Below are 12,307 nucleotides of genomic sequence, written 5' to 3'. Positions count from 1 at the left end.
ACAGGACCACGTTATCAATCTAAACGCACATCCATACATCCTCCCTAGCCACAGGTCTTCTTTTACTTCAATATAAGCTCTGGCTTGAATGATCTTCAGTAGTCTCTCTAGAGGCTTGCAAAATTTACCCTCTTTCCAATAAACCCCACTGGGGCCTAATTTTCCTCTTAGAAATGGAGTCCCATTTCATCCTTTTAGCAACCCCACTCCATCCCTGGACCTTGCTTTACTAACATATATTTTGCTATATAAGGGAATTGGTCATATTCATTTATTCATTATTTAATAAGTTTTATTGAGTGGTTATTATGTTGCAAGCATTAGAAATAATGGTAACATAAAAAAGTAAATTCAAAAAATACAATTTTAATGTCTCAGTTTGCCTTATAACATACCTCAGACAAGGTTCCTAATGAGTTATTAATTATAAAAAAAAAGTCAGCATAGTACTTACACATAGATATAACAAGTCCTCTGTAAATGTTACCAATGTAGCATTGTCCTCCCTTTGTTCATGGATTTGCTTGAGCGGGCACCAGTAACATCTCCATTGTGAGACTTGTTGTTACTGGTTTTGGTATATCAAATACATCACGAATAGCTTGACAGGCTTTGCTGTGCAGGCTAGATACTCTTGGGGTAGTTTGCAAGGCTCTCCGAGAGAAGCAGAGGAATCAAAGCCGGGTCAGCCACGTGCAAGGCAATCACCCTACCCGATGAGCTATCGCTCCAGCCCCCTACCAATGTGAAGATAAAACATATCAATTTCACAAAAACATACAAATTTATATCATATAAATTTTAGTGACACTGTGAAAAGAAGACCCTGGGAAATGAGTTTTAATGTCAGTTTGAAGAAGTTACAAATTAGGAAGATACGCTCAGACAAAGAATATGAGCCCTGGAGAGATAACTGAGAGAAACTCTGCAAGAGCATTCTCATTCCTGGCTGTGTCCCTTTTCTTCGAAACTAGGATGCTCCTTCCCTCCTGGCGTGAGGAGAACATCTCTTGCATGTGAACTTAGTGACTCATTTCAGAGAAGGTCAGAGAGTGCTTCCTCACTGACATTTATCAAATTCCTTTAGCTTGAAATATTCAATATGTCAAGGTATCATATTTTTGAGGGACTACATCCTGAACCTGTCATATTCTTGCTATTATCTCTGACTTGTTCAAAAAGTCCTTTTTTGACTGGATTCAGAGGTATATGAAAAAAAAAAGGTTAAGAAAAGAGTACTTGAGTAAATAATATCTTATAAAAGAGAAAGAATTTTTTTGGGGGGGGAATCCTATTTTCATTTTTCTCTATTAGTCTGGGAGTTAAAATTTGAATTATTTGGATACTTAACCTCTTTTTCTCATTTCATATCTGCTAAAATCCAAGTTAGAGTTTTTGCTGAATTTCAAACGTAAGCAAAATCCCTTTATAATTGTTTCCATACCAAGAGGCTTTTATTCACATTCAAAACCCTATAAAAATGTGGCTCCTTTTAAGCCAGGGAAAGGTCAGCCAGCCGATGGCACCCCTACTCAGCAAGGGCCAAGGGGTATCCTGGGACAATCCCTGAACAACAGCTTCTAAGGAAGAATAATTCTCTGAGAATTACAGCACTTTGTATTCCCTGCTTTTTCTTGTCTAGCATTGAATGAAGGTCGTGATCTCATACAGGAAGTATCTCAAGCATGTTTATTGCATTTTTATGCAAAAATCTAATATACAATTTTGTTCAGTAATGGAGAAGATCTTTTTCCTTTGTATGTCTCCATCCGTCAGTCATCTTCTGATGTCGCTTTCACTTTTCTTTGCTTTTCAAGTTACTGGCGGTCTAAATCAACAGTCAACCCAGTCTCTGTGCCTTCAACATTCACTCTGACATCAGCCCTAAAACAAGAGCCTAGTGACTGGCAAATGAACCAGTTGCCACTTGGCTCTCCTGCGGGCTTTCAGAATCTGTAACCTTTCCACCTCCGGTTTTAGCAGCTGCTCTTCTTCATCTGCACAGCGTAGACACCTAGAGCATCTGTTTCTCACGTCTCCTCATTCACAACAAACCTGCCCACGGTGACACCCTTGCCTAGTCTCTGACCTTTTAGCCATTCCTGATTCTGCTTGCCTCCGTCCCCTCTTAAACCTCTAGTTATCCATTTCTGCTAAGGAAAACTAGAGCAATATTACAGCAGGTAGGGTGTTTACCTTGCACAAAGCCGACCCGGTTCAATTCCTCCGTCTCTCTGTGAGACTCAGCAATCTACCCACAGTATCCCGCCCGAATGGCAGAGCCTGGCAAGCTCCCCATGGTGCATTCGATGTGCCCAAAACAGTTACAAGTCTCACAATGGAAATGTTACTGGTGCCCGCTCGAGCAAATCCATGAACAATGGGAGGGCAGTGCTACAGTGCTAAGGAAAACAATAATACTCTTAAAATAAACTTATCTTTTGCATTTGTCAGTGCTCATTTCTGCTGAATTATTACCATCTTTAGAGATAAAGGGACTTCTCTACATACTTGATGCAGCATATCACATTTAAAAATAACACTACCAGGAAGCTAGGAATATGGGTCAGTGGTAGAGCTTCTGCTGTCTAGGCAATGCGGCTATCAGTCTGATCCCCAAAACCATCCCATAGTGTGGCCCAGGGGTACTAATGTTTGAGATCCCTAGCACCACCACAATTATGTGCTTTCCGGGGACATTGCAACCAAGACTACATCTCCTGACCAATGGAATCTAGTGTGCACCCTCCAGTCATTATAGCAACAAACACCACCACAACATCAACAACGAGGAAAGGAAGCATGGAGGGGGTAGTAAACAAAATAATAGCACTCCACTGTCCTCCTATTGTTCAGCGATTTGTTCAAGCAGGCACCAGTAACATCTCACAACAAATTGTAAGACTTGTTGTTACTGTTTTTGGCATATCAAATACGTCATGGGTAGCTTGCCAGGCTTTGCCGTGTGGGTGAGATACTCTTGGTAGCTTGCCAGGCTCTCTGAGAGGGGTGGAGGAATCGAACCCAGGTCATCTGTGTGCAAGGCAAACATTCTACCCACTGTGCTATCTTCCAGCTCAAACAAAATAATACTAATAATAAACTTAAAATAAAAATGCTTCACTGTTCATAACAGTCAGAATCTGGAAAAGACCCAAGTGCCCATGAACAGGCAAATGGTTAAAGAAATTTTGGTACATCTGCACGATGGAATACTATGCAACTGTTAGGAAAGAGGAAGTCATGAAATCTGCTTATAAGTGAATGGTCATAGAAAGTATCATATTAAGTTAAGTGAGTCAGAAAGAGAGGAACAGACATAGAATGACTGCACTCATTTGTGGAATATAAAATATCATAGAATGAGACCAACACCCAAGGATACAGAGACAAAGGCCAGGAAGATTGCCCCATGGTTAGAAGCCTGCCTCATGAGCTGGGGCAGAAGGCAGCTGAAACAGAGAAGGGATCACTAAGTCAATGATGGTTGCAGGAATCGCTCACGATGGGAGACGTGAGATGAAAGTATATAAAGGACCAAACATGATGGCCTCATTATCTGTATTGCAAACCATAATGCCCATAAGTAGAGAGAGAGCAAGAGGAAAATTTTCTGCCATAGAGACAGGGGGAGGGGTGAGACAGAGTGGAGGGATACTGGGATATTGGTGGTGGAAAATGTACATGGTGGAGGGATGGGTGTCCGATCATTGTGTGACTAAAGCTCAAACATTAAAGTTTTATAATTGTAGCTCTGGTGATTCAATTAAAAAAAATAATAAGGCTGCTAATGGTAGGTACCAGGCCACCAAAACAAGACTTAATTTCAAGTAGAGAAAAACTCTTATTCAGACAGAATTATTTATATACTATGGAATTCTTAAAAACTAGACCAAAATTAGGTCAGATAATAACACATACAGTGACTACTCAAACCCAAACTGGCAGGATGCAAGACAAGTGCCTTAGGCCCTGTACTATGTCTCTGACCCCTATAAAGCATTTTAAAATAGGTATATTCTGTCCTCTGAAATAAAACATTTTTTCTCTGGTGCCAGAGAGAGAATCCAGGGTCTCACATATGCAAAACAAATGCTCTCCTTACTTATATTTCCCAGGCCTGAAATAAAACTCTTATCACTACTCACAAACCTATATTTTATAACTCAGCCAAAAGGAAATTGGTGTAATGAAACTATTTGCTGTTAAAACTTTTACTTTTTAAAACATGACACACTCTTGATGGTTGTAAACAGCTGTGAAAGAAACAGAGAGTGAAAACAAATCTATTTTATCAACTTCAAATTACTCCAAACATGGAAATTTGTTCCCATAGCACAGATGATTCTTGTTGGGTCTTTGACTAAAATGCTATTTTACATTCAATCTTATCTACTTTATATACAAACTGGGGAGAGTTATTTTTTCAGGAAATGATATGTACCTATCTTAAAATGCCAGAGAGATAGTACAGAGCTAAGGTGCCTGTCCCACCAATCCCAGTCTGAATCTCTGGTCCCCCAAGCATTGCTAAGAGTCAGCCCTGAGCACAGAGACCACAAGCACCATCAGGTATGGTTGCAACACTCCCCCAAAATGAAAATGTTTCATACCAAATATTTAATAATTCATTAGACTACTTATGTTCTGTGTTTTCTTCCAATTTTTTTCAGGCAGTGTTTCAGTCATTATATTATGAGAGGAGAGGAGAGGAGAGGAGAGGAGAGGAGAGGAGAGGAGAGGAGAGGAGAGGAGAGGAGGGGAGGGGAGGGGAGGGGAGGGGAAGGGAGGGGAGGGGAGGGGAGGGGAGGGGAGGGGAGGAGAGAAGGGGGAGGGGAGGGGAGGGAGGAGATGACTGAATAATATAATCATCAGCAGCAGGGGCTGGAGAGATAGTATAATAAGTAGGACACTTACGGGCAGTTGTCCCCGTATCAATCCCTGGCATTCCTTATGGGCCCTTAGTTCTGCCATGAGTGATCTTTTTTTAAAAAAAAAAATTGAATCACCTTGAGCTACAGTTACAAAGCTTTCATGTTTGAGTTTCAGTCATACAATGATCAAACACCCATCCCTCCACCAGTATATATTTTCTACCACCAATGTCCTCATCCCTGCCCCCCATCCTACCCCTCTCCCTGCCTCTATGGCAGACAACTTTCCCCCATACTCTCTCTCTTCTTTTGGGCATTATGCTATGAGTGTTTTCCTCAGTGTATAGCCAAGAGTAAGCCCTGAGTACTGCAAAGTGTCTCCCTGAAAACAAAACACATTTTAAAATTCATAGTAAGGGGAACCAGGGGGTGGCTCAGTGGCTCAAGTGTTTCCTTGCAAACTTGAAGCCATGAGTTCAGTTCCCAAGCACCACCCACATATATCAAGTGAGGACAACACAGAAGCAGACTATGAGATCTTAGGCATATAGTCAAGGATGTTCAAACAGATAAATCCCCAGTGAGCACCACACTAAACAATGGGCAAGCAGTGTGGTCTGGAATACAGCCTCCACAGAGCACTACAAGGGAGCAAAAGTGTGTGACTTCCTGTATGCAGCATTACTCGCACAACAAAGGGAAGAGGATAATTTTCTATTCATCTTTGCAATTTGGCACAAAATCCAGTGGCAGTCACAAGCCTTACTTAGAGACTCACTTATTCATATTATGTGAGCAAACTGGAATGGTCTTTTCAAAATCATCCTTAATTAGACAATCCTGAAAAAAATGAGACCAATCCCCAAATTACCATAACTATACAATTTTAATGCAAACAGTAAATTAGCACTTTTTCTCCTTCAGCATATTTGAGTCAATTAACTGTCTTCTAATGAAAAATAAACATGCACTGTAAATACCACTGAATGACTGAAAACATTTTCTTGGCATCAACTAAATATAAAATTAGCAAACAACAGTCTGAAAATCATATAAACACTATTTTTTAACTCTGGAACAATGATTTTTAGCCATTATCTCTACAAGTAAAGGGCTGATTTCATTTCATAGCTCCACTGTTGGAGCAAAGTGATTTCTTTATTCAAAGTTCATACTGTTTATTCCTCTTCCAATTTGAATATATTTAACCTCCCATAGGAAAAAGTTAAAAGTTTCCAATTCTCCAAAGGTGTTAAGGCAAACATTCTTGGATCCATCAGCCTCTAATATATTTAGAAACCTGGGCACACAGCAGCCATAAAAGTTGGATACTCTAATGACTTTTAAATTCCTTATTATATTTCCATAAATAACATTTTTATTCTTCAAAGGTGTCAGAAAACAAATTGCAAGTTTGCAGGATAAATCACAACGTGGTGTGCGAGATGAAATTTATATAAAACTGAGATAAAGAGCTGGAGACACAACACAAGGATAAAGTGCTTGCCTTGTACACAATGAACCCCGGTTTGATTCCAACCCCACATACGGTCTCCTGAATAAAGCCAGACCTGAGCACAGATTCTTAAGTAATCTCGGAGTACCGCCAGGTGTAGCCTAAAACCCACAATCAAAAACAAATAAAAATAAACATGGAAATTATAGTTAAAGATTTTTAATTTGAACTCAAAAGTGAAGTGGCTTTTGAATATACATCAAAGTTCTCCCAATAGCTCCTTAAAATTATTTTTTTCTTTGCGTTTTCAAAACAGAGTACTTAATGCACTAATATGACTAAATTTGGCCTTATATTTGGCGATGGAAAATATGAAAAACTCTTTCCTATAATTTCTACCTTTGTTAATAGATTCACTATTAACGATAGTACCAGATTTAAGAATAAATGTTAAAGTATTTCAGCAGGAGCCAGCACTTGCCCTGCATGCACCCAACTCAGGTTCTGTCCCCTGTATCCCCCAAGACACCATCAGGAGTAATTCCTGAGTGCAGAGGCAGGAGTAACCACGGAGCATCACCGGGTATAGGCCAAAAACAACAAAAATCTATCCTTTAACAATATTTTTTTAATTCTTTCTCTTATACATTATTTGTTTGTTAACTCCAGAAACAGTAAAACTAAACATCATTAAGTGCAATAGAGTGGAATGAGTTACAAAACTGTTTTGTCTTGCTAACAGGTCAAACCAAATATTTAGCAATGATCATGCGTAAGTCAACAATAACAGTACACATTATAGATAGAAAAATAAACAGCTGTATGTTGAAAAAATATTTAAGATGCAAACCATGGCCAGAGTCATAGATTAACAGGCTGAGTGCATGTTTTGTATGGGGAAGGCCTGGACTCTATGACCAACATCTCTATCCTCTATCCTGAGCACCACCAGGAACAACTCGGGAGCACAGAGTTGGGAATAGCCCTTGAGCACCACTTGATATGGTCTCAAAACTAAAACAAAAAGATGTAAAATTACATGCACAAGATCACAAGGTTGAAATTTGAAACCCAAGACTTAAGTGTTTTCTGGCACATAAGAAAAGTTACCAACATTCATTTAATTGCTTAAAAAACAACTCCTAAGTCTATCCTCCCAACTTGTTGATGTCATTGGAAACCAAGTTGATACTTCATGAATGTATTTCAGTCTCTTGACTGTTATTTCCCAGAAGCAAGCCAAGCATTACATATTTGTCAACTTCTTATAAAGACAAAATTTGAAGTAGGCTTTAAAAAACACAGTGATCCTTGGATTTCGGAGCTAGGAGAGGTATTAAGGCTCTTGTCTTGCATGCTACCCTCCCTGGTCTGATCCCCTGGTACCAAATGGTGTCAGAATACCACCACAAACAGGAGTGATTCCTAGAATAGGCTTCCCCACAAAGAGCCAAGAATAGCCCCGAACACTGTTATGTCCCCCAAAACACCAAAAACAAAACAAAGTGATCTTAAAAATATACAGAGACATAAACATAAAATAAAAATAAGTGAATTTTCTCATTGTTACTTTTTTGAGAGAATGATTCAGCTTTAACCATACAAAATCTCAACCAGTGTTCTCAAAAATTAAAGTTTACGAATAAAGGCTGTGATTAAAATAAGAAATAGTAGTCTTTACAAAATATACACTGAAATGCCCCTATTGTTAGTGTGCACTTTAGTTTTACACACACACACACACACACACACACACACACACACACACATACAAGCCTATAATCTTAACTGAACCGAGTCAAAAATCTTATGGCCTTCCTGTCTAAAAGCCTATTAAGAGAATTTCATCTCCTTAATGCTCATAGTAAGCTTACAGTTATATAAAGAAATGTTTCTTTACAAGTGGAAAAACTGAAATCATAAGAGAAAACACTTTGTGGAGGGTGATTCATAAAGTCAATCTCAACAAGTTCACAAATTCACCAATTCAGGGAAAACAGAGTAGCATTAGTGTTTTTTTAGCATTCCAAAGTAGACAACAGCTACTGTTGTATGTCGAAAAAAATGTTTAAGATGCAAAATCATGGCCAGAGACATAGTTCAATAGGCTGTGTGCTCACAACAGTAAACCTACTTCCCTGAAAAAAATGACATGATTTCATCATATAGAGGGGCCTGGTTTTCCTGATAACATAGATTTTTTGACTAGTCTGGAACACAGAATCAGCAAACCCAGGTCTTAATAAATGGACAAATGTGTGAAATACTGAGATCACCCCAACTTTTACTCCTTCAGGCATCAAAAGTAAGATCTATTTATTGGGATCATTTTTAACAAACACAAGGAAGACAGACTGGACATGTTTTCTACTTCAATTTCATGACCCAAATCGGTGCCATTTGAGAATACCTAATTGAATTATTCAATTTAGGTGGAAAAACATCTGCTCAAATTCAAGACTTCAGTTCTTACTGGCTATTTAAAAAAATAATAATAAGGTCAAGAAATTGAAGCCTCGCAGCAAAACTTGTCTAAGTGGAGGATACTGCTGCAACAATGTATGGGCATTTGAAAAGTTCGACCTGCACAAAAAGCATCGACCCCTCAGCACGGAGAAGGGTAAGACTTGAACACTTCTCGATCAGTTTATATTTTAACCAAAGCACAGATCTCAGTCACCTAAAAAAAAAATCTCATTTGCAAAAGAAACCCCTTGTTTAAGCCCAAGTACAACCAACAGCTCCTTTCCAATTATCCCCTGCAACTTCCCCAGTCTCTTTCATGCCTGGCTACTGAGCTCAGTCTAGTTTGGCTGCCGGCCAGGCTCCTCTCTTCTTTACTTGTCAGTCGTAAAAACTTGGAAAACACTCCTGGACAGCTCAAGGAGACCTTTAAATTATGCAACGGGGCAGTACCTTAGTCTGTCTGCTGGTTCCAGCAAGGCTTTTTAGTCGCCAAAGACCTCAGTCTCCCGATTGGTGGGTTTTCTAGCAAGGCTACTTGTTTATGTGGGGGAAGGAGGGGAAACCTGGCAAAAGAAGGGGCTATTAACGAACCTGAAAATTTTCCAACTCCTGTTTTCAACTCCTGTTTCCTACCTCCTAACATCCACTCTTGTCTCATTATAGCTCCTTTAGCACCTAATCACCCGTTTGATAGCAGACACAATTCATCAGCATTGCCGGCTGCTACATCCTCTACAAGCCTTAGAAATGAACAAGCAGGCATGACCAGCACTCTCCAAAAACTTTTACGCCCAAGTCTTTGTACAACATTTTTTTTTAAAGCAGGTCCTAAAAATATGGATAAAATCTCTCCTTGATTGACTGTATTATACATTGTCAAACTTGCAGACAGAAGACAGAAAGCGTGCATACGAATGTATGATTGTAGCTTAAAGTATGGAGTGCTCAAGTGGGCGCGGGGGGGGGGGATGGGGGGGCGTTAGCAGCCAGGATAAGGTATCTAGACCGCCAACCTACCCCAAAGTGCGGGTTTGCCCAACCTAGTAGGTGAACACGCGGAGCCCAACAGCAGGGTCCTCTTCCTTACTCCACCCAGGCACGCTAGTTTCTAGCTGCAGCTTCCAGCTTCCTGTTCTAGACCCATTCAGCCTCGTAAACACATTCCAAGAAAACCAGCCTGCCCAGAGTTCCCTCCCGCACGCAGAAGTCTTAGCGAGCGGCCCCAGGAACCGTGGGTGGGGAGAAACAGTTTTCGGATCCACTGAGTCAGGTCCCCAGCCAGCGGGCTTGGCCAGCCAGCCCAGGGTCTCACCATCCTTGGGCGCCGTGCGCCCCAAGAGAGCAGCAGTCACCCCCAACCCCCCAACTCCCAGAAGGAACTACTCGGTCTACCCGACATAAAGGGGGGACCATGCGGGCGCCGCCCCCGAGTGGGGGCCCTCCCTGCCCAGGGATTTAAAGAATCCGCGGCCGAGCCGCGGGGCTTCGCGATTCCCCGCCCCCAAGCCCACACTCTTTCGGGCCAACAAAAGGGACCTTAGGCTGGAAGAAGTTTCGCTCCGGCATCGCCGGTCCCTGACCCGGCGGTGACTTACTTGGCTCGCTTAGTCCCATCTGGTCCACGCACCCTCAGATATAGCGACCCAAGGGTACCCACCCCCCAGTCCCCTCCAGTTGCAGCCCCGGCCACCAGGACCCAAGTTGCCACAAAGGGCGCCCCGATTGCAGAGTCCGCTGCGTCTCCCACCTGGTGGGGGCTTCCCCGTTATTCCTCCACACGGCCCTCGCAATCGTCAACAGGTCCTGCTTGCAGGAGGGCTCCCCGCCTTTCGCAGTCCAGATTTTGTTTCCGTTTGGCGTTTTTATTGGTGGGCTGGGGGGTGGGGACGGTTCCAACCTGCCCGGTGCCTCCAGCGGCCACGCACGCCCCGCGCCCGCCGCCGCCGCCGCCACTCGCGGCCAGGACTGACCACCGCCCGCGTCCGCTCTGGAGACACTGCAAGGCCTGAGGCTGCGCTTGCAGCCGGCCCCGGAGGGTCCCGCGGTCCACCGCGCTGTCTCCGTACCTTTCTCAGCCAGGGCAGGGGCGTGGAGCACCGCCGCCTTCTCGCAGCCCCGCGATCTCCGCTCGGAGCCCAGCCGGGGCGCAGTTCCCGAGGCCGGGAGGGAAAGTTTCTCTGCGTGCACCGGGTGGCTGGACGCGGGGCCCGGCGGCTCGGGCTTCGGTCCCCTCCCTCTGCACGCTCGCTGCCCCCTCCCTCCTCTTCCTAATCGGCTGCAGCCCAAACTGGCGCAGGCAGCGGCCCGGTGCTGGAGGCTCGGGACGCCGGGTCTCTCCGGGCGGGGGAACGCGGGGCTCCCCCTCTTGGCCAGAAGGAAACGCTCCCGGACTCAGGCTGGCGCGCTTCGGGCGATCTCCTTAGACACTTGCAAATGGGACGCCCGCGTTCCCGCGCGCTGACTTGCTCCAGGGCCGGGGACACGCGGGACGGAAGCGTGGGATGGGAGAGAAACCCGGCCTTGGAATGGGCTTTACCTTCCCCTGTTCGGGCCCGCGAAGCAGCTGCACACCCACACCACGCCGCCGCCTCCTCCCTGCAGAAAGCCCCAGAACCGGACTACTCTCAATTCTAACGCACGCTTCAGACAGCTTGAACTAAATTAAGGCACCAAAAGTGTCAAAAAAAAAATCACACATCAAAAATGAGTAGAGTATGCCTGCCTTGTAATCTTGATTGAGAAAGCATCCACACACTACTTGTTGCTGCTGCGCTGAAAATCTTTCTTTTCTTAGACTCCCCCCCCCCCCCCCTTTATTTTCCCGGATTTCTACACTTTGAAAATGAAGAGCAAGGAAGATAATACAGGGATTAAGGTGCTTGTCTTGCTTGCAGCCCGGAACTCTTCATACTGCATAAAATCCCCCAGTCCTGCCAGGAGGGATGCCTGAGCCCAGAGCTAGGGGCATGCCTTGAGCAAGCCTTGAGTATGCCTTGAGGTGTAGCCCACAAATAAAATGAAAACTGTCTTAACCAATAAATCATTTTCGTTTAGGCCACACATATATTCGCCTCAGAAATCAGGACTTCCCTGTGGGTCCAAGGAAAACACAAATATACCATTCCTTGTAGACTCCAGGTAGACCTCTTTGTGGAAGATGAGAAAGAAGGAAGCCTCAGAAAAGCCAGTTTTAGAGGATGGCATTTGTTTGTTTGTTTCATAGGTTTTCTGACAACGATTTTTGTTGTTGTTGTTTGTTTGCTTGACAAGATACCTAGAATTTGTGCTAAGAAAAAAGGAAACATTTTTTGCAAGGTTCTCAATTACAATGTGTTGCAGTGAAGTCCAGGAGTTAAAAATCAGACAAGCCAGATTCTCTTCCTGATGCCATACTTAACTCATTCTGTGCCCTAGGAGGCTCATCGCAATTACCAGTGTCAGAAGGAATTACATAATCGAACTCAGAGAGTCGTGGTCACAATTACAAGAGTAAAAGAGAGTAGTGTGAGGT

The 12,307-nt window shown here is 43.3% G+C and overlaps 1 protein-coding gene across 5 annotated transcripts in view; it reads right to left on the bottom strand.

Moving 5' to 3' along the window:
* The window catches only part of GULP1 (GULP PTB domain containing engulfment adaptor 1), a 272,666-nt gene extending 261,656 nt beyond the window's left edge, over window positions 1–11,010 (bottom strand). For 4 of the 5 annotated variants that reach the window (XM_056111744.1, XM_056111745.1, XM_056111743.1 and 1 more), the window contains exon 1: window positions 10,544–10,670. The gene's annotated coding sequence lies outside the window, so the exon portion shown is untranslated. Of the gene's footprint in view, window positions 1–10,543; window positions 10,671–10,862 lie in introns of those variants that run through there. The other variant, XM_056111742.1, reaches the window with a different exon arrangement.
* Window positions 11,011–12,307: the final 1,297 nt, after the last annotated feature.

This window comes from Sorex fumeus, unplaced genomic scaffold, assembly GCF_029834395.1.
Source record: "Sorex fumeus unplaced genomic scaffold, SorFum_2.1 ptg000014l, whole genome shotgun sequence".
Lineage (NCBI taxonomy): Eukaryota > Metazoa > Chordata > Mammalia > Eulipotyphla > Soricidae > Sorex > Sorex fumeus.
This window is presented reverse-complemented; position numbering and strand designations above follow the sequence as displayed.